Raw genomic sequence first — 27,832 nt, forward strand, 5'->3', positions numbered from 1 at the left:
AGATTTCTCATGTAAAAGGGTGTATCAGGCGAACACGCTGAAACCAGCGCAGGAGATTTGGGTGTAGCGCAGGAGATTTGGGTGCAGCCGGCGCCCTTATAGGCCGTAATAGGAATTACGGCTATAGCAGGCACAGGGAGTAACTTCAGCGCCGTCAGAAGACGGAGCTGAAGTTACTTAAAACAGCCAAACTATTTCATTCCCCACTATCCATGGCGGCCTGGAGGGGAAATAGCATTTAATACGGCCGGGACTTGTGCGGCAGCAGGATCAGCCATATACCGGCTGAATCCTGTGCCCAAGTCTCCAGCGCTGTTATCTCTCGTATGCGTATCAGCTACTGATTGGAATAAAGTTCAATTCTTGGTCGGAGTTTCTCTTTAAGCCACCAGCAAGCAAGAAAATATTCAGAATAGTACATTTTCACCTACATTTTGTACTATTTTAATTGCAGAGTGCTGAAAAGTTATTTTGAACAGAAGATGAAACATGATCTCCTAGGAGAAAATTTAAGAGGAAAAGTGAATTGGATTGAGCCCAGTGTGTGTTGATGTGGGGTGGTGTGGAATGCTCTGATTTACCGTCAGCATGAATAGGCTCCTAGATTCTCCTGCAGCAGCCCCATTCTCCTCGGTCAGTCGGGTGCAGGCGCAGTGCGTCCAAGCGCACTCCGTCTTACTCCCCATGGCTCGAATCGTTCTGCGCCTGCACAGTAGCTCGACTGCCCGAGAAGAACGGGGCTGATATGGGAGAATCTAGGAGGATTTAGACTGTGGCAAAGGAAAGATCTGTGTTGAGGGGGCTGGAGGAAGCCCCAGGTATGTATAATACTCTTATGCCCCCTCGTCTCTGGGTCACTTTAATGATCCTGGTCACTTGAAGAGCGCGCCCTAAGTGGCTGCAGCCCTAAAGCACTTGAGTCTGCTAGGAGAAAAGCATGATATAAATGTTCTGTGTCTTCACGGCACAAATTATCAGACAGGCATTCAGAACTTCATTCCAATCAGTAGCTGATACCACCTTTCCCACAAGAAATCTTTACTTTTTCTCAAATAGATCATCGGGGGTCTGTATGACTGATATTGTAGTGAAACCCCTCCCACAGTGTGATGTCATGACCTTGGTCCTGATAGTTTGTTGTCTGTGAACCTAGTTGGATTGTGGGAAATAACTGCTTTTTCCAACTGCCAAGCAAGCAATATTTCCCTCTATGCATAGAAAAAAACAAAGGACCGAGAGCCCAATATAGTGTAGTATGTACTGGAAATTGGAGAGTCTCACAGAGGTGCCAAGCTCCGTTTGGACTCCGTGCTGTTTTTGCTCCGGTTATTTATTGCCTGATGAAGCGGGATTTTGCCTGCGAAACGCGTTGCAACTTCTACTAGGAGTATGTAAATAAATTGCTTTTTGACTATAATTCACAGTACTTTTGTCTGTTTTGGGGTTGGCTGGTCCACCACCGCATCCCGAATGTTTTAAACATTTTAGAGTGTTTTTATCCTACTGGCGCCTCTGTACAACTTTACACAACTCTATGCATAGAACTCTCAGTAACGAACATTCCATACAGATCACCTGGAAGAACTGAAGATGTCACCACCAGTGATAAATTTCAGAAAGTAATAATGAGGAAAGATTTTTACAATGGCCAAACACTGACTAAATAATCTATAAAATAATATTGTGAAAAATAAGCAATTTTATTCATTATGTTATTTTTACTACAGTTCCTCTTTCAACCACAGGACATTGTATGAATTAAGATCAAACTATATAGATCTCATAAATGTAGTACCGTACAGTACAGTGCTGAAACAAAATCTCATGTACTATTGCTGTTCGCTGGCTTGCTTTGACTGGTAGGTTTCTTATTACATTGGTTAAGTATTAGCAATACTGTACTGAACGTGTCCCATGGTATTTTCCTCTGTCAGCTAAAATGAGAGTTGATGTAATCACCTGCAGCTGAATTGAGGAGCTCCAGATGGGAAGTAGGAAGTGCAGTGTACAGGCTTCCTGTATAATTACATGCAGTTCTCTTCAGATGCTGCATACAAGCTGTGACGTGCTTTCAGATAATGGCAACTTGCTCTGAATAGAGGGAGGAGATTAGTCCGTGCCACAGCGGCTTCTGGCTGCTGGGAGACTTTGCCTGGGAAGGTGGAAGCTGCTCGCAGAGGGGATTTCTGGGACTGCCTTGTGGCAGAGATGTCTGTGTAGCAGCCAGCCAGGCTCTCTGCAGGAAGAGGAGACATCTGCTCCACAGTGGGGATCTCTATAGTCCAGGCAGGTAAGCGCTCTCAGACCTGGCTGCCACTTTATTATACGGGGAGCAGCTGCGGCCATGTGATGTACAGTCATGTGTTATTACTTACAGCCCCACCGAAGCATGGGGAGGGAGAGTGATGGATAGAAGGGTCTTGTATCCATCACTGATGTCTGGCTAATACTGTTTAGAGCTGATGATGCATGGAACGTCTAAATATTGTCTAACGTGATGATGATGTATACACGGTGAAGCTATGCAATACTAACGTCACTTGCTGTATGGGCTACATAATGGAAAATAATAATACTTTTGGCGTTCAGTTGACATAGCATATATGTGTTCATGTGCAATTTTCTTCCCAACGTTTTCTCCTCTAAAATATAGCATTTACACAGCCTCCTATATGTAAACAGCAGTAACTAGGTAGCAGGGCTGTGGAGTCGGAGTCGTGGAGTCGGAGTCGTGGAGTCGGGCAATTTTGGGTGCCTGGAGTCGGAGTCGGAGTCTGGAAAAAATGCACCGACTCCGACTCCTAATGAATTTGTAACTGTAATTAAAATAGAAAATATGATAAAATGTTCTATTTCTCAGATAATAGTCATTAAAAATAATGTATATATACAGTGTATATATACAGTAATAGCTGTGCTTAGTCCACAAAAATGAAATAAACCAATCAAAATTAGTTACTTGTGCTGCTTCAATAAAGCAGTCCCCGTATTTTTAAGGTCAGATATACATATCTGATTGTGACTGTATATATGATGTGTACACAGGAATCTCTTATATATACTAAATAACATCTATGCTGTAAGAATAAAGCCTGATGTGTAGCTGTGTCACTAATAGAGATGGTCAACGAGATGGAAATAATTCTGCATTGATGCTGATTTATGCAAATGTATGCACTCCCTTTGCTGATGAAATAAAATAATATGATATGTAATTAAAATTTGGTTTGGTGACTACAAATTAAAGGGTAACTGAGACGGATGAAAAGTAAAGTTTTTACATACCTGGGGCTTCCTCCAGCCCCCTTCAGGCTAATCAGTCCCTCGCTGTCCTCCACCACCCGGATCTTCTGCTATGAGTCCTGGTAATTCAGCCAGTCAGCGCTGTCCGGCCGCATGCCGCTCCCACAGCCAGGAACATTCTGCACCTGCGCAATAGTGCTGCACAGGTGTAGTATGCTCCTGGCGGCGGAGTGTGTGCATGCGCACTACGCCCGACTGGCTCAAGTACCTGGACTCATAGCAGAAGATCCAGGTGGTGGAGGAGGACAACGAGGGACTGATTATCCTGAAGGCGGCTGGAGGAAGCCCCAGGTATGTATAAAACTTTAATTTCATCTGTCTCAGGTTTACTTTGTTACACAGTAGTACTATACTCTACATATGCACTCCCCACAGAGCTGCAGGGAATCCACTGAGAATGCTATGCACATTGAACACAGAGGTGTTGTCTGTTTACAATCTCCTCATTCCCCTGCAGAGTACCTGCACATCATTCTTACATGTACCCACACTTACATTGCCTAGGGCCTGATAGATGTTCTTTGTTCCGGTTTGTACCTTTTACAAGTACTCTTACCAAGGACTAGTTTTAGTCTAAAGGGAATAAATATAGTAGTCTACATATCCTTCTCACTTCAGTTGTCTTGTAAAATTCCTAAGCGTTGGCAGTTAAGAGACGAATTTCATGTTACATACTTTTAATCAACAAAATTGTAATATGCAAATTAGAGGAGTCGGAGTCGTGGAGTCGGAGTCGGTGGAATCCTAAACTGAGGAGTCGGAGTCGGAGTCGGTGGATTTTTGGACCGACTCCACAGCCCTGCTAGGTAGCCCAGTGGCTCAGGGTACACTTGTGACTGTCACTTCTCTTTGATGTTACACCCAGCAGCCTCTGTAGACAGATGCTGCATTTGTACCTGACTGAAATCATGCTGGGAGATCCACTTCTACTGATGCCAAGATTTACTTATGTAGTTTCATTATTTTGCTGAAAGGTTTCTTGAATAAAAAAAAAAAATAGGACAGCACAGGTTTCAGTACTACAGAGTACCTAAATAGCTCAGGTGACCCAGAACCACTAGGAACATATTATGGCTAAAAGAGCTCGTTAAGTCCTCTTACTAAAAAAAAAGCAATGCTAAATATAATTTTGCCTTTCATAAAGGAAACCTGAAGTGAACAAATGGTAGAGATTTATACTTACCTGGGGCTTCATCCAGCCCCCTTGTAGACTGTCTGCTTGAACAACAAATATTTCGAAGAGCGCTACAATATTATCAAATGTAACACTGGAATGTGCATGCACAGGGTATCACACAATAGTGCGTATACTTCCAGTTAAACCTAATAAAAGCTACATTCCAACACAGATCTTCACGGCGTGTGCTCTATAGCTGCTTCAGGTTAAAGCCAATGTTAAACTACAGAAAAGAAATGAGCAGACATAATTACACAAGCAATGTTGCTACCAAGAAGGTTTGTATCGGGGAAGTAGGTCATAGACCTGTTTCAAACACTAATATACAATAAGAAGCAAAAGGACAACCCCTATATAAAAGCTAGGATAAGCGAGCAAAAAATGGTGCAAAGACCATATATGAGGTCTTGTATATAAAGTTTATTTGAAGCCAACTTACAAAACTAACAATTTTTGTTAGTTGGCTTCAAATAAACTTTATATACAAGACCTCATATATGGCCTTTGCACCATTTCTTGCTCTCTTATCCTAGCTTTTAAATAGGGGTTGTCCTTTTGCTTCTTGTATATTCAGGTTAAAGCCAATGTCAATGTAATCCGTATATATCGATAACGATCAGCCTCCTTTAAGATTCCACCACCAATCACCCCATGAGGGAGAGAACTCACCCGATTGCAGTGACCACTATTAGACTGGTTATCAGGTGCTTTTTAGCCTCCCCTCGATCACTTCAAGTACTGGGCTGTCTCCTCTGCCTCCTCACATGAGATGTCAGTAGAACAAGTAAAATCTTCAATCAAATACCTCCATAAAATAGTGTAATTCCATAAAACACCACACATTTTATTATTAAAATGCACTCACATGCTGCAGGGGATTGACAGGCTAAAAGAGTTTATGTGCTCTCCCCCGTTGCCTCCCGGTAGGCTAGTCGGCAGGTCTCCTTCTCTTCGCTAAGTCTCTGCACGCCGTCTTTCTGCTTCCTGGATTTACCATCATCTGCTTCCTGCTTGATCACCATCCTCCTGGGCCGCTCGGTTCTACTGCAGTGTGGCCTGGTAAATATCCCAGTCGCGCTCAGTCACGCTCCACTGCTCATGCATGGTCCCGGCTATGCGCATTCCTGATCATGTTTTTGTGGCCGGGAGTGTTCTGTGCAAGCGCAGTTACAGTCTGAGCAAACTGTGCATGCAAAGAACGCTCCCGGCCACGGGAGTGTGATCGTAGGACGTGCACAGCTGTGCAATTTACTTACCAGTCCACGGATACTCTATGGATATAACAATAATTCACCTTTAGGCTGGTTTCACAGATGGTCCGTTGCGATTGTCCTGCAGCAGTAGAGCCCGGGGCGCGAAATACCGTTCATATTATCCTGCGGCCGCGTAATATACATAGCTCCACCCTCCAAACAGTGACGTGCTCCCTGCTTTACAGAAAGTGTCACAGTTTTTCACCCGACCAGTACATGTGTGTCGCACCGCAACAATCTAACTACTGTAGATTGTTGCTACGTCATAGACTCCAGTGTATTTGCCTGCTGTGCGGTACCCCTCGACAACACACTGCAGAGTCTGTGTCTCCTCTGTGTCATCGTGAGACTAATGGCCACTGAGTTTTAAGGGAGTGTACCTCAACGCAGTAAAGGTGGCAATACATCAGGCAACTTGGTGGCCGATCAACCATCCGATTTCGAATATTCTAATCGAATCAAAAGAAAATCGGTGCTGCCAAGTGCATGCCCCATCAACGATGCAACCAGTTTTGGGGCAAGCATGTCGATCGGATGTCGGGCCATAGTGGTCGACTGGGTGCCCGGCAGTAACGGCGAGTGATATAGGGATGAGTCTCAAATGCGACTAAACCCCAGGCGCTGTTGATTTTTGTACCAAATCCACAGCCCTGCTAAGTATTTGACTAAGGAGTCGGAGCCATTTTGGGTACTTGTAGTCGGAGTCGGTGGTTTTATAAACTGAGGAGTCTGAGTTGGAGTCTAATGATTTTTGTACCGACTCCACAGCTCTGCATGCATGTATGTTTGTACTTATACATTAGCTGTCCTGTGTCGCGGTGCTCGTCCGTCTTCTGAATCTGCCGCTCTTCCATTATCCCTATACAAGCCGAGGTGCATAGCACGCAGTGCGTGCGTGACACGCGGCGTGTTTAGGGCCAATGGAAGAGCGGTAATCAAGGTAAAAATCGCATACGCAATTGCAACGATTTTTACCTCGATTTTTAATGAAAGTGAATGGGAGTGATTTTTTTTTTTTTTGCTAACAAGCACTCAGCAAGCGCTAATCAAACGCAAGTGCTCACAAAAGCGCTTATAGTGTGGATCTGGCCTGAGTGTTCGGACGCCTCTTTCACCTGTCTGGCCTGCCCTTGTATCCTATTACTGTACCTCCTTCTCTGCCTTTAAGATCTCGCTCCTAAGGACTGCAGTTAAGCGGCGCAGGCACGTATGTGCGAGATCTGAGAGGCAGAGAAAGAGATAATAGAATACAAGGGTGAGCCAGAAGGGTGAAAGAGTCTTGTTTGTGCTACTGCTTTGATAGGCCTGGTGCACACCAGAGGAGTTTTTCTGAGCGTTTTTGAGTTTTTAAATCTGCTGCTAATGTTATTCTATGTGTCTGTGCACACTGGAGCAATGAGGTTTTGTTAAAAACCCCATAGCATTACATTGGGAAGAGCTTTTGAAACCTCTAGCGCCCAAACGCTAGAGGTTTCAAAAGCTCTTCCCAATGCAATGCTATGAAGTTTTTTTTTTTTTTTTTTTTTTTTTTTTTTTTTTTTACAAAACCTCATTGCTCCAGTGTGCACAGACACATAGAATAACATTGGCAGCAGATTTAAAAACTCAAAACGCTCAGAAAAACTCCTCTGGTGTGCACCAGGCCATAGTCTTGGAGAAAAATATGGTAGGTACTCTGGTTTCAGGTGTGTAATTTAGACCCTGCTGACCAGAAAGATCAGCAGGACTGCCAGGCAACTGGTATTGGTTAAAAATAAATATAGAAGCTTCCATAGGTCTCATACCTCGGGTTCCTTTTAAGAGTTATGTGTTGCCGAACATTTGTTGTTACAGCTGACAAATGATGGGAATTTCTGCTATCAGTGAAACAAAAACTGAAGAATGACGGTAATTCCCAAGTTCTGACTGGAAGGCACATGCTGCTATCATGCTATGACTTGTTTTCATCAGAGGAAAGTTCCTAAGATTTACATCTGTGGAGTAATAGAAGGTGTGGGTCACACTTGTTCAACCTGTGGACGTTCGGTCAGTTATTACACTGCTCACACACGTCAGAGTACAAAGGGGGGATTATATTTGTTCAGCACATATTAGCACAAACAGTTGCAGTGAGGACAGTTTAAAAATAACAGTGAGGTATTTGGAGTATTTTGTTGCCATGACTATTTTGTAATCTGCTGTTTGTGTCTGTGTTTTGTAATCTATTGTTTCTGTTATTACAATTACACCCTCCAGTTATTGTGCCGGTTCAGTCAGTCCTTTGAAGGTGTGTGCCATCTGTCCCAGCACTGGTAAATATTTTTTCAGTAGCGTCAGGCCATAATGTTGGGCTAGATGTAAGAGCACTGGCTGAGTGGCAGATATTTTTAGTTTTTCTTTATTTTCATTCAGAGCTTGAAATAGAAGTTGTATTATTTTTGTTTTTCTATTTATTTTGAGTATTGTAGATTGGATGTAAATTCTCAGACAAGACACAGAACATTTATATTGTGCTTTTCTTCTGGCAGACTAAAAGCGCCAGAGCTGCAGCCACTAGGACGCGCTCTATAGGCAGTAGCAGTGTTAGGGAGACTTGCCCAAGGTCTCCTACTGAATAGGTGCTGGCTTACTTAACAGGCAGAGATGAGACTTGAACCCAGGTCGCCTGTATCAGATGCAGAGCCCTTAACTATTACACTATCCAGCCACCCCAGTTTTATGTTCCCCCAGTATAGATAGCCAGAATTTGTCCCCAGTATCAGCCTCTTCCCCCCCCCCCCCCCCCCTCCCCTAGTATAGCCAGATGTGTCCCCTGTGTTTGCCATCCCCAACTTAGTATAGATACAGTACAGACCAAAAGTTTGGACACACCTTCTCATTCAAGGAGTTTTCTTTATTTTCATGACTATGAACATTGTAGATTCACACTGAAGGCATCCAAACTATGAATTAACACATGTGGAAGTATAGTACATAACCAAAAAGTGTGAAACAACTGAAAATATGTCATATTCTAGGTTCTTCAAAGTAGCCACCTTTTGCTTTGATTACTGCTTTGCACACTCTTGGCATTCTCTTGATGAGCTTCAAAAGGTAGTCACCTGAAATGGTTTTCACTTCACTGGTGTGCCCTGTCAGGTTTAATAGGTGGAATTTCTTGCCTTATAAATGGGGTTGGGACCATCTGTTGCATTGTGGAGTCTGGTGGATACACAGCTGATAGTCCTACTGAATAGACTGTTAGAATTTGTATAATGGCAAGAAAAAAGAAGCTAAGTAAAGAAAAACGAGTGGCCATCATTACTTTAAGAAATGAAGGTCAGTCTGAAAAATTGGGAAAACTTTGAAAATGTCCCCAAGTGCAGTCTCAAAAACCATCAAACACTACAAAGAAACTGGCTCACATACGGACCACCCCAGGAAAGAAACACCAAGAGTCACCTCTGCTGCGGAGGATAAGTTCATCCGAGTCACCAGCCTCAGAAATCGCAGGTTAACAGCAGCTCAGATTAGAGACCAGGTCAATGCCACACAGAGTTCCAGCAGCAGACACATCTCTAGGATAACTGTTAAGAGGAGACTGTGTGAATCAGGCCTTCATGGTACAATATCTGCTAGGAAACCACTGCTAATGACCAGACCAGTGGAAATATGTGCTTTGGTCTGATGAGTCCAAATTTGAGATTTTTGGTTCCAACCACCGTGTCTTTGTGTGACGCAGAAAAGGTGAATGGATGGTTTCTACATGCCTGGTTCCCACTGTGAAGCATGGAGGAGGAGGTGTGATGGTGTGGGGGTGCTTTGCTGGTGACACTGTTTGCGATTTATTCAAAATTGAAAGCTTACTGAACCAGCATGGCTACCACAGCATCTTGCAGCGGCATACTATTCCATCCGGTTTGCGTTTAGTTGGACCATCATTTATTTTTCAACAGGACAATGACCCCAAACACATCTCCAGGCTGTGTAAGGGCTATTTGACCAGGAAGAAGAGTGATGGGGTGCTGCGCCAGATGACCTGGTCCCCACAGTCACCAGACCTGAACCCAATCAAGATGATTTGGGGTGAGCTGGACCGCAGAATGATGAAGGCAAAAGGGCCAACAAGTGCTAAGCATCTCTGGGAACTCCTTCAAGACTGTTAGAAGACCATTTCAGGTGACTATTTCTTGAAGCTCATCAAGAGAATGCCAAGAGTGTGCAAAGCAGTAATCAAAGCAAAAGGTGGCTACTTTGAAGAACCTAGAATATGACATATTTCCCGGATCGTCACTCGGACAGCACCCCTGGATGAGACTTGTCTCCCTCCCCACCGTGGACAGGAACTGCAAAAGAACAATTTGCATAAGCAACAGGCAGCCTGCTATATAAGCTACTTACTTGCTGCTATACTTCAGTATAGTTTCCTGTCCCGGACGGAGCGGAGGGAGAGGTCTCCAGGGTGCCATCCATGTCAGTCGTCAGGGGCTGCATGTAGCAGGACTCCCAATAGAGCTGAGCAGTGATCAGTGGGGAGTCCTGCAGCGTATGGGAGGCTTCTCCGAGGAAGGCAGCGGTGTTATGCGCGCAGGCGCGCGCATGAAGAGGTCACTTCCGGTTTACTCAGAAGTAGTCACGCGCTGGCGTCCCGCGTGATCTGAGGTCTGCAGAGCGGCAGGGCCGCGGTGGTGAGAGGCGAATCAGTGAAACAGCTGATTCTAATTACAACACAGACGCTGGGCTAATTATGTGGCAGGGGCCGCGGCGGTGAGAGTAATCAGCTTTGGCTGGTCAATCAAGGTATGTGAGGCTGATTAGCATAATTTATGCGGCATTAAGTGTTGTCAGCTGGGTCTGTTTATGGGTATTTATTTGGAGGTGAGTCCATGATTCAGATGTTGCTGGCAATCATGGAGGACGCTTCAGGTTCAGCTCCTTTGCAGTCTGCTAAGTCTGGACAAGACCCCTTTCTGGCAAGTAGATGTGGTATCTGAAATACTGCTTGTTACTATTATATACTTTGAAACCTCTAGTAATGGTTGTTCCTTGTTGTGTTGTTTTTTTATAGCATAAAAAACATGACAAGTCGGACAAATCTGATAAAAGTGAAAAAACTGACCAAGCTGCTGCTCAAACCAGTCAGTATGGTTCAAGCAGGTCTGAGAAGAAATGTGCAATTTGTAACAATCGGTTTTTTTTTTCATCCTCCTCTAAGAAGTTATGTCAGAACTGTACAGAAAAGGTTGTTAAAGATGAATCGCCTGTCATATTTAAAGATTTAATGGTCTGGATGAGATCTGAGATGTCTTCAGCAATTAAAGAGATTAAAGACTCTGCCATTGCTTCCAATTCTATTGTTCCTTCTGATCTTCCAGGAACTAGTGGAAATATGGACACAATGCCTGCAGTTGTTATTCCGGCATCCCCTGTTTTGACTTTATCTCAGCCGGGGCCCTCTGGATCTAAACGTAGAAGAGAGAGTGAGATGGAGGGTTCTGAATTATCTGAGGGAGAGATTTCTGAGTTAGATCAGCCATCAGATATGGAAGAGGAGGTCTCTAATGCTGACAGATCAAAATTTGCTTTCTCAACTGATTTAATGAAAGATTTATTGGGGGCTATGTATGATACAATGGGTATCAAGACAGAGAAAAGATCTTTGACACCTTTGGATGAGATGTACAAAACTTTGGTGGACCCTCAGCCTCAGTTTATCCCAGTTCATTCCACCCTAAAGGGTATGATTAAGAAAGAATGGGATAACCCTGAGAAGCGAGCCTTCTGGCCTAGATCCTTGTCCAATCGTTACCCTTTTTCTCCGGAAGATCAGGGGTTTTGGGGTCCTCCGCCTAGGTTGGACCCGTCTTTTTCAAGGGTGTCAAAATGGATTTATTATTTGAGGATTTTGGTAGTCTAAATCTAAAAGACCCAATTGACAAAAAGATGGACAACCTTCTGCGTAGAGCATGGGAGTCCTCTTCCTTGACATTCAAGCCCGCGGTAGCTTCCACGGCAGTGAGTAGATCTTTAAAGACATGGCTATTAGAAATACAGAAGAAAATTGCTTCCGGGGTTCCTCGAGAAGAAATTCTTAATGACTTTTCCTAAAGTTTTTAATGCCTCTAATTATATGGTAGATGCATCAGACGACACTGTTAGGCTTACGGCCAGAACAACTGCCTTAGTTAACTCAGCTAGAAGAGGCATATAGGTTAAAACTTGGAATGGTGATAATTCCTCAAAATCAAAATTGTGCGGCATACCATGTGAAGGCGGGCTGCTTTTTGGATCCAAGTTAGATGATACACTAGATAGAAAGAAAAACTTTCCAGAAAAGAAAAGACCATTCCAGTATAAGCGGCCATTTCGTCCCTCTAACAGGTCTGAGCAAGATTCCAAATCCTCCAAGGGTAAACGTTGGGCTCCATACAGACCACAGAAGTGAAAACCCAACTTCATGTCATACTCACCGTGTCAGAAGGTTGCAGCATCCCCGGGCTGGTGTCTCTACGCGTGCGCGCGGGAGAACGCTGGGCCTTGTAGTTCCTCAAAAGACTGTCATGGCGTCCAGTGTTGCGCGATGTCCGCGCACTTGCGGTGGCGCGCGCACGCGCAGGGGCGCGCACCAAGTTGCGCACAGCGCTTGCGCAAAGGTGAGTGCGTGCGCAGCATTGCGCACTGCGCATGCGCAAGCGTTAATTCCGGCGCCAGTTTCAATTACCAACAGTATATAAGCAGCACTGCCCTTCACTGCAGTGCTGCTTGTTCTGGCAGTTTGGCTAGTGTTTCTAAGTGCATCTAAACCTTTGATCTGATCTCCTGAATTGACCCTTGGCTTCGTGACCCCGACCATCCTTGATCTCCGCCTGCCCTGACCTTTGGCTTGTGTACCTGGTTATCCTTGAACTCTGCCTGCCTCGACCTATTGGCTTGTGTACCCGGTTATCCTTGTTCTCTGCCTGCCTCGACCTTTGGCCTGCCCCTGACTACGTCCTGCTCTGCTACGCCTGATCATCCATCCAGCAGTGTCCTCCTGTTCTCCGAATCACTGTGGGCTACTTCCAGCGCAACCTGGTGGGCACTAGGCAGCGAAGTCGACATCCCCGCTAGGGGGGTGTTCCAGCATTCCCATTAGGGGGGTGTTGGTGAAGACCCGTGGTCACTTAGACTCTGTGCTGGAGTGGTCCTATCCCAGTGGTGAGGTCAACAGTTCTTCACCTGTGACACTTCAATCCTGCCAAAAGGCAGGATAAGCAATGACGCCAGGATTCCAGTGGGGGGGAGAGTTGCAAACTTTTTAGAAGTGTGGCAGCCTCGATTCACAAGTCAGTGGTTGCTAAAGATTGTATCAGAGGGGTACCGGATCGAGTTCAATCATCATCCTCCTCTGAGGTTTTGCATTACTCCCCAACCACAAGATCAAATAAAGTGTCGGTCATTACAAAACGATGTCCTTTCTCTACTGAAAAAGGGGGTAATAAGATATGTACCAAGTTGTCAGAGAGAAAAAGGGTTCTATTCTCCAGTGTTTCTGGTGAAAAAGCCACAGGGGTCCTACCGGTTCATCTTAAACCTGAAGAAGTTAAATCTAAATGTAAAATACAGAAAATTCAGGATGGACAATATAAAATCTGTGATTCATCTCTTGCAGAAAGACGATTTTCTTGCCTCCCTAGATCTCAAGGATGCATACCTTCACCTGCCCATCCATCCGTCATCTCAACAGTATCTAAGATTTGCGGTCCACATGGAGGTAAGACATTTTCAGTTTATTGCTCTTCCTTTTGTACTTTCCTCTGCCCCTTGGCTGTTTACCAAGGTTATGTCTGAAGTTCTAGCGGAGCTTAGACTAAGGAAAGTTAATATCCTCGGATATTTAGATGATTTTTTTGATTTGGGGACCTTCAGCGGAAGGGGTAAGATTACAGACAGAGTCAACGTTAGACTATCTTCAGCAGTTGGGTTGGCTTATTAATTGGGAGAAATCTTCCCTAGTTCCATCCCAGGTCATAGAATTTCTAGGTTTTAACATTGATACTAGGAAAGAGAAGATCTTCATGCCTGATAGAAAAATTACTGCAATTCTAAACGCTATTTTTTCCTTTCAGAATGCAAGGACAATATCACTGAGGAAAGCAATGGCAGTACTCGGGCTTCTAACAGCCTCATTTCCCGCAGTACAGTGGGGACAATTCCACGCAAGGGTTCTGCAGTTATGGATACTCAGATCATGGAACAGAAGCCTCACGGTATTGGACAAGAGGATCCCTATCCCTCACAGCATAAAGGTGTCTCTACTTTGGTGGCAGGATCAAGTTCATCTTTCGACAGGTCGTTTATGGAATTACCCGGAACAAAGGATAATTACAACAGATGCCAGTTTATGGGGTTGGGGAGCACATTTGGAGGCTCTTCTGGCCCAGGGACAGTGGTCTGTACAGATCAGCTCAAGGTCATGAAACAGCAGAGAACTAGAAGCAGTGTGAAGGGCACTACTACACTTCAGGGATCAGATCAAAGGAACGCATGTGACGATAAAGACCGACAACAGGGCGGTAGTAGCATTCTTAAACAGACAGGGAGGCACGAAGAGTCAGATGTTATGGAATCAAACATCAAAAATTATGTTTTGGTCAGAAAACAATGTCAAATCATTACAGGCACGTCATCTAAAGGGGACATCAAACCAGGTGGCGGATTATCTAAGCAGGGAGAGGCTGGACCAGAACGAATGGTCGCTCAATCCGAAGGTTTTTCAGATGATAATTTCACAAAGGGGATGTCCAGAACTGGATCTATTCGCCAGGAAGAAGAACTTAAAATGTCAGAAATTTTGTGCCCTGTATCAGGAGGACTCTCCTTGGGCAGTGGATGCGTTCAGTCAGTTGGGAGGGCATGATGATGTATGCTTTTCCGCCAATTCCATTACTTTAAAGAGTATTGAAGAAGATCATTCAGGACAGAGCAAGAGTCATATTGATTGCTCCAATGTGGCCCAAACGTCCGTGGTTCACATTACTTCAGTCTCTAGCGATATCAGAGCCAATAATCCTCCCACTAACTCAGGACTTGTTATCCCAGGGCCCAGTATTGCATCCAGATCTGAGTCTACTTCACCTATCAGCCTGGAACCTGAGTGGGAAATACTGAAATCCAAGGGGTTCTCAGATGATCTATCAGAGACATTACTCAATAGTAGAAAGAAAGTAACTCGGGTAATTTACCAGAAGGCATGGAGAGTCTTTAATGGCTGGTGTATAAACAGATCTTTCAACAATAGATCGCTTAGATCGGTTTTGGAGTTTTTACAGTGTGGTTATAAGAAGGGCCTCAGCATTAGTACCCTGAAGGTTCAGGTTTCAGCCTTAAAGAGAATCTGTATTGTTAAAATCGCTCAAAAGTAAACATACCAGTGCGTTAGGGGACATCTCCTATTACCCTCTGTCACAATTTCACCGCTCCTTGTTGCATTAAAAGTGGTTAAAAACAGTTTTAAAAAGTTTGTTTGTAAACAAACAAAATGGCCACCAAAACAGGAAGTAGGTTGATGTACAGCATGTCCACACATAGAAAATACATCCATACACAAGCAGGCTGTATACAGCATTCCTTTTGAATCTCAAGAGATCATTGTGTGTTTCTTTCCCCCTGCATCTCTCATGCACTGAAGTTTCAGGCTGCTCTTTTCTTCCTGCAAACAGCTTTGCCCTTGTTTGTAATTCCTCAGTATGTCAGCCAGCTCAGAGGACGATTTATCCAGCTTGTAAAAGATAAGAGAGAAGAGAGAAGCTGCTCTAATCTAAATAATACACAGGCAGTGTGCAGAACGGGGCCTAGAAGGGGGAGTTCATAGCAGAACCACAACACTGAAGAACTTGGCAGCCTTCCAGACACAGGCCTGACAAGTCTGACAAGAGAGAGAGATACATTGATTTATTACAGAGACAGTGATCGTATAAAGTGCTGCAGTTAGCCAGAACACATTAGAATAGCTTTTGGAACTTGTAGGATGATAAAAAACAGGATGCAATTTTTGTTACGGAGTCTCTTTAAGTGTTTTTCTAGAAAGAAAATTAGCACAGGAAGACTATATAATCCGTTTTTTTTCAGGCACTAAGAAGACTAAAGCCATCTATACGTTCAAGAGTACCTACTTGGGATCTTAATACGGTGTTACAGGGTTTATGTGAGTCTCCATTTGAGCCCTTATCTCAGGTCTCGGACAAATTCCTGACATTGAAGACCATTACTACAGCGAGAAGGATAGGTGAGCTACAAGCACTATCCATAAAGGAGCCGTACTGTGTTATTTCAGAAGATAGAATAACATTACGTCCGGACGCAGCATTTCTTCCGAAAGTTGTTACTTCATTTCACAGGAACCAAGAAATTTATATCCCATCATTTTGTGAAAATCCTACAAATGATAAAGAGAAGAGACTACATTCGCTAGACGTAAGAAGATGTCTATTACAGTATTTGGAAAGGTCTAACTCTTGGAGAAAGTCAGACGCAATGTTTGTCCTGTTTGCAGGAAAGTCAAGAGGGAACAGAGCTTCTAAGACAACCTTAGCACGCTGGACAAACAGACAATTGTATCAGCATACCAAGTGCAGGGGAAAACATTAACCTCTTCGGTCAGAGCTCATTCTACAAGAGGCATTTCTACGTCATGGGCAGAGAGAGCAGGGGCCTCCATTGAACAGATATGCAGAGCTGCAACATGGTCAAGTCATAACACCTTTGTGAAACATTATCGACCCAATGTATCTGCAGGCACAGATTTATCCTTTGGAAGGAAGGTTCTGCAAGCAGTGGTCCCGCCCTAAGCCTGATCTCTAGTATATCGTCTCATCCAGGGGTGCTGTCCGAGTGACGATCCGGGAAAGACAACTTTACTTACGGTAACGTCTTTTCCGGTAGTCAGGAGGACAGCACCCCTACAACCCGCCCTTATTGAGTGGAGTATCAGAGGTTTGTATAAGCATTATTAGTGTCCGTATTATCTTTTATATTAACTGAAGTATAGCAGCAAGTAAGTAGCTTATATAGCAGGCTGCCTGTCGCTTATGCAAATTGTTCTTTTGCAGTTCCTGTCCACGGTGGGGAGGGAGACAAGTCTCATCCAGGGGTGCTGTCCTCCTGACTACCAGAAAAGACGTTACCGTAAGTAAAGTTGTCTTTTCAGTTGTTTCACACTTTTTGGTCATGTGCTATACTTCCACATGTGTTAATTCATAGTTTGGATGCCTTCAGTGTGAATCTACAATGTTCATAGTCTTGAAAATAAAGAAAACTCTTTGAATGAGAAGGTGTGTCCCCTCTTTATAGCCATATGTGTCCCTGGGATTAGCGTTCCCCCATTATAGCCAGATGTGTCCCCAGGATTAGCACCACCCCAATTATAGACAGATGTGCCCCCAGTATTAGGTTATCCCCCTCAGGGTAACCAAATGTGCCCTCATTATTAGCTTCACGCCTCCAGTTTCCCAGATGTTCCCCGTTAGGATTTAGCCTCCCCCCCCCCCCCCGCCTTCAGATATCTTCACTCCTGATTGGGTGCCAGATGTGCTCCCCTTTACCTGGGCACAGTGGCGTCCCTACAATAGAGCGCAGGGGGGCGGGGCGCACCGGGTGTCAGACACCCAGGGGGGTGTCGCCACGACCCCCCACAGCAGCACAATCGGAGGGGGAAGCAGGGCTAGAAGGAGAGGCTGTGGAGGCAGCGGTGGGGAGGGGGGAAATACCCCCCCCCCTCCCTCACCTGGGACCCCTCCTTCTGCCTCTCTCTCCCCCTCCAGGAAAGCGGCGATAATCGCGGGGCGGCCGGAGGCAGGGCCGCGCCTGGGCAAGTGCTGTGGTGTGGGTGCATTGCACCCAGGCGCCGGGCTGTGCTTGCCCCCAGTCTGGTCTTCACCGGTGCCCTCTGCCTCCCCCTCGGTCGCCGCTCTCTCCCCCTGGCCGCCTGCAGCATCAGACCTCATCAGCGGGCGACCAGATAGACGGGCGCCGGCGCTAGGACCTAGCGGACACCGCTCATGCGAAAGTGACATCACTTCCGCATAGCGGTGCGCCCGCCGCCCGCTCTAAGGTCGGGTCGTCCACTGATAGAGAGGTCTGCTGCTGCTGGAAGGTGAGGGGTCCCTGTCACTCACCCTCTACCTAGCCTGGGGGCACCTGTCACTCACTGGGGTCCCTGTCACTCACTACCTACCTAGCCTGGGGGCACCTGTCACTCACTGGGGGTCCCTGTCACTCACTACCTACCTAGCCTGGGGGCACCTGTCACTCACTGGGGGCACCTGTCACTCACTACCTACCTAGCCTGGGGGCACCTGTCACTCACTGGGAGTCCCTGTCACCCACTACCTACCTAGCCTGGGGGCACCTGTCACTCACTGGGGGCACCTGTCACTCACTACCTACCTAGCCTGGGGGCACCTGTCACTCACTGGGGGTCCCTGTCACTCACTACCTACCTAGCCTGGGGGCACCTGTCACTCACTGGGGGCACCTGTCACTCACTACCTACCTAGCCTGGGGGCACCTGTCACCCACTACCTACCTAGCCTGGGGGCACCTGTCACTCACTGGGGGCACCTGTCTCTCACTACCTACCTAGCCTGGGGGCACCTGTCACTCACTGGGGGTCCCTGTCACTCACTACTTACCTAGCCTGGGGGCACCTGTCACTCACTGGGGGCCCCTGTCACTACCTACCTAGCCTGGGGGCACCTGTCACTCACTGGGGGTCCCTGTCACTCACTACCTACCTAGCCTGGGGGCACCTGTCACTCACTACCTACCTAGCCTGGGGGCACCTGTCACTTACTGGGGGTCCCTGTCACTCACTACCTACCTAGCCTGGGGGCACCTGTCACTCACTGGGGGCACCTGTCACTCACTACCTACCTAGCCTGGGGGCACCTGTCACTCACTGGGGGTCCCTGTCACTCACTACCTACCTAGCATGGGGGCACCTGTCACTCACTGGGGGTCCCTGTCACTCACTACTTACCTAGCCTGGGGGCACCTGTCACTCACTGGGGGTCCCTGTCACTCACTACCTACCTAGCCTGTGGGCACCTGTCACTTACTGGGGGTCCCTGTCACTCACTACCTACCTAGCCTGGGGGCACCTGTAACTCACTGGGGGCACCTGTCACTCACTACCTACCTAGCCTGGGGGCACCTGTCACTCACTGGGAGTCCCTGCCACTCACTACCTACCTAGCCTGGGGGCACCTGTCACTCACTGGGGGCACCTGTCACTCACTACCTACCTAGCCTGGGGGCACCTGTCACTCACTGGGAGTCCCTGCCACTCACTACCTACCTAGCCTGGGGGCACCTGTCACTCACTGGGGGCACCTGTCACTCACTACCTACCTAGCCTGGGGGCACCTGTCACTCACTGCCTAGCTAGCCTGGGGGCACCTGTCACTCACTGGGGGTCCCTGTCACTCTCTACCTAGCTAGCCTGGGGGCACCTGTCACTCACTGGGGGGTCCCTGTCACTCACTACCTACCTAGCCTGGGGGCACCTGTCACTCACTGGGGGGTCCCTGTCACTCACTACCTACCTAGCCTGGGGGCACCTGTCACTCACTACCTAAAGGGCTCCCTGTCACTCACTACCTAAAGGGGGTCCCTGTCACTCACTACCTAAAGGGGGTCCAGGCTGGCTACATATACTGGGGACACTGGCTGTTTGTCATTATGTGCATTTACTGGGGAAAAGCTGTCTCTTATTATGTGCATTTGCTGGTGAAAAGCTGTCTCTTATTATGTGCATTTACTGGTGAAAAACGGTTTCTTATTATGTGCATTTACTGGTGAAAAGCGGTTTCTTATTATGTGCATTTACTGGTGAAAAGTGGTCTCTTATTATGTGCATTTACTGGTGAAAAGCGGTTTCTTATTATGTGCATTTACTGGTGAAAAGCGGTCTCTTATTATGTGCATTTACTGGTGAAAAGCGGTCTCCTATTATGTGCATTTACTGGTGAAAAGCGGTCTCTTATTATGTGCATTTACTGGTGAAAAGCGGCTTCTTATTATGCGCATTTACTGGTGAAAGGCTGTCTGTCATTACGTGCATTTACTGGTGAAACGCTGTCTCTTATGTGCATTTAGTGGGGAAATTTTGTCAGTAAAAATAATCTTTTGTCCGTAAATTTTTAGGTATTTGTCAGTAAAAAATAACGTGAAAGGTTGGCAACACTGGCAGGCTGTGTGGCGCAACGGGAAAGATACAGGCAGCCCACCTCACACTTGGGCTTGGCGGGGGGAGGAGCCGACGATAGCGAGCGAGAGTAGGGTGGCCGCAGGCAGCCATAAATACGCAGTGTGTGACTGTGTCGCACTCGCAGAGCCTCTCAGCCTGAATCAGTCCAGAGACTCGCAGGCAGCCAAAGCCAGCCAGGAGCAAGCCCATGGAAGAGGGGTAGGAATGGAGTATCGCATGCATGCGTAAAGAGGTGGAAGGCGTGGGTGTGATGAGGCAGGACATGGGTGTGGTTATGTGGTTGGGCGCGGTTAATTTAACCACTCCCATAGGCGCCAGAGAAAATCTTGCACCCAGGTGCCAGGCACCCCAGGCTCTCACCCCTGGGCGTATGGACAATTACTTACTTGATTTCCGCGTTCCAAGCGTGGAGCGCAGCGTCATGATGACGTTACAGGTCTCCGTCTTCAATGCCGCCCACTGTGCTTCCTGATTAGCGGAAGCACAGTGGGCGGCATTGGAGGCGGAGACCTGTAACGTCATGACACTTGGATCTCCCCACCACTACCTCCACAGCCCCTCCATCTAGCCCTGCTTCCCCCTCCTGGGGCACCTACACAGGGGGCAACTATACTAGCTTACTGGGGGCAACTATACTAGCTTACTGGGGGCAACTATACTAGCCATACTGGGGGCAACTATACCAGCTATACTGGGGGCAACTATACTAGCCATACTGGGGGCAACTATACTAGCTTACTGGGGGCAACTATACTAGCCATACTGGGGGCAACTAAACTATACCAGCTATACTGGGGGCAACTAAACTATACTAGCTATACTGGGGGCAACCAAACTATACTAGCTATACTGGCTGGGGCAACTATACTAGCTATACTGGGGGCAGCTATCCTGGCTGGGGGGCAACTATACTAGCTATACTGGCTGGGGGCAACTATACTAGCTATACTGGCTGGGGGCAACTATACTAGCTGTACTGGCTGGGGGCAACTATACTAGCTGTACTGGCTGGGGGCAACTATACTAGCTATACTGTCTGGGGGCAACTACACTAGCTATACTGGCTGGGGCGACCATACTAGCTATACTGGGACAACTATACTAACTTCATTGGGGGCAACTAGCTACACTGGGGGCAACTGTACTAGCTATACTGGGGGCAACTATATTACCTACACTAAGGGCAACTATACTAGGTATTTTGGGGGCAACTATACTAGCTATACTGGGGCCGCTATTCTGGAGGGGGAAGAGAGAGGCAGAAGGAGGGGTCCCAGGTGAGGGAGGGGGGGATATGTCCCCCCTCCCCACCGCTGCCTCTACAGCTCCTCCATCTAGCCCTGCTTCCCCCTCCTGGGGGTACAGCCTCCATATCACTCTCATCCCGGGTTCACTTTAAATTAGTTAGCTCCGCCCTCATCTGGTCATGGCCATGCCCATTTTCCACCACAGCGCGCTTTGCGCGCCGCAATTTATAGCCACGCCCATTTTTTTTTGGGGGGGGGTGTCTTTTAATACCCAGCACCGGGTGTCAAATGCCCTAGGTACGCCACTGCCTGGGCAGTCCCCTCCATGGCCTGATCGCTAAAATAAAAGCAGCTTCAAGCAGCCTGTCTCACCTCTACCTGGTTACAGCGATTAGCCTGCAGACGGAGCCTCCTTTCACCTCTCTGCACTCAGCCCTGTGATGCAGAACATCCGGGGTACCGGCTTGATGACATCATTAATCTGGGATATGTGGCAGTACGATGCTGAGTGCAGAGCGGTGAACAGAGGCTTGGGCTGCAGGAAGATCGCAGGAACCAGGCGAAGTGAGACAGGCTGCACTTGCAGCTTCTTTCTTCTAGCGATCCGGCCTCGGAGGAGGACCAATGAAGGATCACTGCAGTTGGCTACTGCAGTGATCGTTCATCCGTTTGAGGGAGGACTAATTGGCTTAAAAAAGAGCATGTTCCCTTTCACCAATTAGTATTGCAGCTACAGTGCCAGGGGGCGCGCGCCTGATTGTGCACAGCTTTGCAAACAATGAAAATTGTATATCTACATCCTCTATGGCTTTGGTGAAGTCACAGAGGACGTGGATATACTGTAGTGGTGGGAAAAGTGGTTAAAGATCTGGCACACCAGATCTTCAAACGTCAGTGATCAACCAGGGTTTTGTTCTCTTCCTTACACTAGTGGAAAATACTTCTTATGATTTCTATGATAAAGTAGCAACCCTAGCGGTTTAAAAATCACTATCAATTTGCATTTTTGCAATTCAGCTGTGCAGTGGATAAAGGCCCTGAGTGCTTAGTTTAAATAAGTGTTACATTTGGAACTGAGCTTTCTGAGTTCGAAAAATGCTTACAAAAATACTTTTCAGCATTTTGCAATTAAAAAGTGACTAAAATTTAGGTAAAAAAGAAATACCAAACTTTACACTGAGTATTTTCTTGCTTGCTGAGTATTTTATTGCGAAACTATCTCCTGGAAGAAAACTCCTAAATAAAGTTAATTGAATAGAAGCCTGTCCGAGCTGTCTTTTTGAAGGCGAATTTCACTTAGGCATAATGTATCTGAATTATGAGGTTTTTCTTCCTCTTCTCTGTTGTTGCATCTCTTTCGTTTGTGTGATTCACATCTGCTATTTAGGTTCTCCTATTTTGGTGGGGAGTTCCTTCTTAGCATTTATACTCTATGCCACTTATATTGCTGCTTTAAACCCACTTACTCTCGTCTTTACTCCCCATACAGCTGCTAGCTGTGCTAGGATTATGTATCGGTCGACGGTCACCTTTTTGCTGAAGGGTTTCCTGTTGCCTTCAGACACCTGTCTCTATGAATGCTGTTTAGCATCTCTCCCCTTGTTTAGACAGGGCACATTAACAATAGAGTGTATAGTTTCCTGGTACTGACAGTAGGATGAGGGGTAGTCCCCCAGTGTTTAACAACTGTAATGGAGTAGGCGGAGGTGGGGGGGGGAGAGTTTCTGAAAGTCGGCACAGGCCAGAAGTAGCTTAATAGATAGTCTAGCCGATGTCAGTAGTACCGGCCTCACCTCTGTCCCACCTGCGAAATGGCTGTAATGTCGTAGGAGTGACACCTGACTGGGGGGGGGGGGGGGGGCTTCTCTGCATTCTATGATTTTAATAAGGTTGTTCTGTAATATCTCCATCAGAACTCGCCTCTCGATTATGTCAAAAACCCTCCCTTGTTCGACCTGCACAAAACGCCCATGGCAAAAATAAACAAACAGCCACATGAGGCAGTCTACTGCACAGAACGAATCCAATAACGCAGACTGGTTTTGTATTAAAACTTTGCATGCAACAGAACCATTTCTTGTACATATGCGTATATAACAACCACCACCCTTTAAACCTGTAGAGAAAGTATAATGTCAACATAATAAAACCACCTTTGTTATTCCTTGCTTTTTATCAGCCTATAACAGTGTTAAATATGCATATGACTTACTGGTAGTCCACAAATGCATGACTCTGAGTAAACAGAAGCAAGAAATGAACCAAAGTAATTTAGAAAGTACCTATTTTACCTAATCATCTCCTAAGCAGTCATACTGCAGTAAAGGTGTTGTAAAATTGGTAGTTTATAATGCTCAAGAAATATTTTTGGGGTTTTAGCTTGCTTATTTATTTTTATATATGGTTACAGCTGAAACCTATATCGGTTTTAGTTATTTGTACACAGTACCTTATCCACATATTTAAGAATAAAAAGTGGATGTTTGGAACATCAAGTAGTGGGCAATATAGATTTTTTGTTTGTCTACTTGCCACAAATGTGTGTAGAATATGTTCTAACTTTTCATGGGACAACACTGAAGATATGACACTTTGATACAATGCAAAGTAATCAGTGTACAGTTTGTATAACAGTGTAAATTTGCTGTCCCAAAAGAACACACAGACATTGTCTAAAATGCTGGCATCGAAAGTGAGTATGCCACTAAATGAAGAATGTAAAAATTCTGCCCAATTAGACATTTTCCCTCCCAAGGGTCACATTACTTGTTTATGTTACAAAGTCTCATGTGTGAAATATGGTGTTATCGCTCTTTCACTTTCTCATACTGGTCATTGGAAGTTCAACATGGCACCTCATGGCTGAGAACTCTGAGGATATTATGAAAAAGAATTGTTACTCTACATAAAGATGGCTTTGGCTATAAGAAGATTGACAACACCCTGAAACTGAGCTGCAGCACATTGGCCAAGACCATACAGTGGTTTTACAGGACAGGTTCCACTCAGAACAGGCCTTGCCATGGTCGATCAAAGATGTTTAATGTATGTGCTCAGCATCATATCCATAGGTTATCTTTTGCAAATAGACGTATGAGTGCTGGCAGCATTGCTGCAGAGTTTGAAAGGGTGGGGGTCACCCTGTCAGTGCTCAGAACATACACCGCACACTGAATCAAATTGGTCTACATGGCTGCCATTACAGAAGGAAGCCTCTTCTAAAGTTGATGCACAAGGAAGTCTGCTTGCTGAAGATTAGCAGACTAAGGACATGGATTACCGGAACCATCTCCTGTCATCTGATCAGAGCGTTCTGCAGAAAGGATATCTACCTGTCCGCTACCCAGCTTGCAACCATGCGTCTTCCCAGCAACCTCTGAACTGGCCACTAGAGCTCCAGGCTCACTGTGGTTATGGAAGTTGGCTTGTATGTTTAGTGGCCAGTTCAGAAGCTGCCGGGGAGACCTGAGGACCAGAGATGGAGCAAGGAGAGGTGGATATGTTTGCATCCGCACATGTGGGGGGCTACAGTGACACATTTACGGTTATTCTAATTGGCAGATCGTGGCTTTCGCCCTATCTTTTTTTTTTTTTTTTTTTACACCAAAAATGTATGTTTGTGTATAAGGGGATTAAAGAGAATCTGTACTCTAAAATGTTTACAACAAAAAGCATACCATTCTATTCATTATGTTCTTCTAGGCCCCTCTCTGCTGTTTCTGCCACTCTCTGCTGCAATCCTGGCTTGTAGTTAACAGTTTTAGGCAGTGTTTACAAACAAACTAACCAGCTTGTGATAGGCTCACATAAGCAGAGTGTGTGAGTCATACAGAGCCTGCAGGGGGCCTGCAGAGGGCGTGTATTGCTTCTATCCAATCACAAGCAGCCCTGCACATTCTACACATTCAAGCCTTTAGCCCGACAGAGCCGACAGAAGGAAACAGATTAGATCATATAACAGAGATAACACAGCCACTGTGCAATTAGGAAAGGCTGCAGTAAGCCAGAGCACATTAGAACAGGCAAAGGAACTTTTAGGATAGAAGAACTAAGGCTGAAAATTTTGTTACAGAGTCTCTTTAAGCATGGTTTGGCCTATGCGCGTGCATATATATACGGTACTCCTTTAAGCCAAGAATGTATCATTCAGTCTATTGGAACTTACTTGCTTATACAATACAATACAATAACATTTGTAAAGCGCTTTTCTCCCATAGGACTCAAAGCGCATAGTTGTGTCTCAGATTAATACAGGGTTGCAGGCTGGGTTGTGTTACAGAGGAGATAGTCAGATGTTCATGAATGCCAGACTAAAGAGGTAGGTCCTGATTGGGTGTGGCAGGGAGTTACAAAGTGTAGGGGCAGCATGACAAATGGCTCTGTCTCCAAAGGTTTTGAGGTGGACTCTGGGGGTGACCATGGTGTTGCGTCCTTTTGATCTAAGATTGTGGGGGGTGTGATGCAGTTGCAACAAGTCCTTCAGGTATCCAGGGCCCAGATTGTGCAAGGATTTGAATGTCAGTAAGCCAATCTTAAACAGAATTCTCCATTTTATTGGTAGCCAGTGGAGTGAGCTCAGGGTTGGTGTTATGTGGCAATGGCGGGGTTGGCTCGTTAACAGCCTTGCGTCGGCATTCTGTACTAATTGCAGGCGGCGTAAGTCTTTCTTATGCAGGCCTGTGTATAGGACGTTGCAGTAGTCTAACCTTGATGTGACGAAGGCATGGACTAGGGTTGGAAGATCCTCTGAAGGAATTAGGTGTTTAATCTTTGCAATATTCCTTAGATGAAAGAAGGAATGTTTCACAACAGCTGAGATTTGATTCCTGAAGCTTAATTTCCTATCAATCAGTACTCCCAGGCTGCGCACACAGTCTGAGTTTTTCAGGTCTGAGCTCCCGATCCTTAGCGGTGTTGGTTGAGACTGGGGCTGCTTTGCTGTTGAGCCCTGGCCCTCGATAACAAGAACCTCAGTTTTGTCAGCATTAAGTTTTAGCCAATTCATATTCATCCACTCCTGAAGCTCAGCTAAGCATGAGTTTATTTGTGGAGTAGGGTCTGTGATGCCAGGTTTGAATGACAAATATAGCTGGGTGTCATCAGCATAGCAATGATATGTCAGGCCATGTTTTTGTATGATTTCTCCAAGTGGCAGCATGTATATGGTGAAAAGTAAAGGGGATAATATTGCGCCCTGAGGTACACCGTATTTTAGTGGTACAGGGTTGTAGAGGAAGGGCCCTAAGGCTACCCTTTGTGTTCTGCCAGCCAGGAAGGAGTTGAACCACCAGAGAACAATGCCATCTATGCCACAGTACTCTTGTAGCCTGTTGAGCAAGATTCCATGATCGACTGTGTCAAAAGCCGCTGAGAGGTCGAGCAAAATCAGGATGGAACATTGACCCTTGTCTCTTGCAATGAGCAGATCATTGCAAATCTGGGTGAGGGCTGTTTCACAGCTGTGATATTTCCTGAAGCCAGATTGAAGAGGGTCAAGGATGTTGTTTCTGGAGAGCCTGTCTTCAAGTTGGAGGTAGACAGCCTTTTCAATAACTTTTCCCAGAAAGGGGAGGTTAGAGACAGGTCTGTAGCTGTTTAGAGCATCTGGGTCTAAGGATGGTTTCTTGAGTAGTGGCCTGACGGTTGCTTCTTTCAGAGTAGAGGGAAACCACCCTTCTTGTAAGGAACCATTGACTATTTTGTGGAATGCTCTGTGTAAATTCTTATCATCCATACGAAGAACATACCTCAAATATTAGTTACCAATTTAAACAAGGAATTTATTGTTCATCATTACAAGAGGAGAACTTTTACTTGATCTATGGTGGTTCTTCTGCATTGCTAAAATCAATCCCTTTGGGGTGAATCCAGGATTTCTGCAACATAAACAAAAATGAGTCTCATTGAGAAAAATAGTTAATCCCAGGAGAGGCTGAAAACTGTTTAGAAAAACACAATAAGTGAGCCTTTCCTGTCTGTCAGTCCTTTTTCATCTGAGTATCACTTTCTCCTGTGACACAAAAAAAAAATATTTTCCCCAGGAGATACTGAAGACTGATAGGGGTAGTCACAGAGTATTGTCTTCTTATCTGTGTTAATATATTGTTAAAATATATTTATATGTGAAGAGTTATTTGTTAAGTTAAAGGGAGTCTGAAGTGATTTTTAAAATAAAAAAAAGATACTCCCCTAAGGGGAGTGAAGACTCTGGGTCCTATTAGAGCCTTCCTGTTCTTTTCCTGGTCCCCACGTTCCTCCGCAGGCTCCCCGTTAACAGTCCACTACCATTTCGTCGTGGAACCCTCTCTTCCGCATTGGGTTGGCTTCAGCAGACTTTGGAAGTACTCGGGCTTCCGAAGACGGGCTGCTCCTTACTGCGCACGCGCGAGCACACTCTCTCACGTGCTCGCATGTGTACAGTACAGAGCTGCCTGTATTTGGGAACCCAAGTGCTTCCGAAGACTGCCGAAGTCTTCCCTTTGTCTAAAATTGTTTATTTTCACTGCAGAGAGTGGTATAGGCATGCTTATCTCTTATCAGCAGCAAAGACAAGAATTTCCCTGTGTTTGCTTCCTCACACTGCCCCCCTTCCCTCTGTTTATAAGACACAATGGCCTCAATTCACTAAGCTTATCTCCTGTCTTTA

General features: G+C 45.9%; 1 protein-coding gene across 1 annotated transcript in view; it reads left to right on the forward strand.

Annotated features, from left to right (window-relative positions):
- Positions 1–2,010: 2,010 nt before the first annotated feature.
- The window catches only part of RNF144B (ring finger protein 144B), a 106,243-nt gene continuing 80,421 nt past the window's right edge, over positions 2,011–27,832 (forward strand). Inside the window, exon 1 of the mRNA XM_068236962.1 lies at positions 2,011–2,290. The gene's annotated coding sequence lies outside the window, so the exon portion shown is untranslated. The remainder of the gene's footprint in view (positions 2,291–27,832) is intronic.

This window comes from Hyperolius riggenbachi, chromosome 5 (assembly GCF_040937935.1).
Source record: "Hyperolius riggenbachi isolate aHypRig1 chromosome 5, aHypRig1.pri, whole genome shotgun sequence".
Taxonomy (NCBI): Eukaryota; Metazoa; Chordata; class Amphibia; order Anura; family Hyperoliidae; genus Hyperolius; species Hyperolius riggenbachi.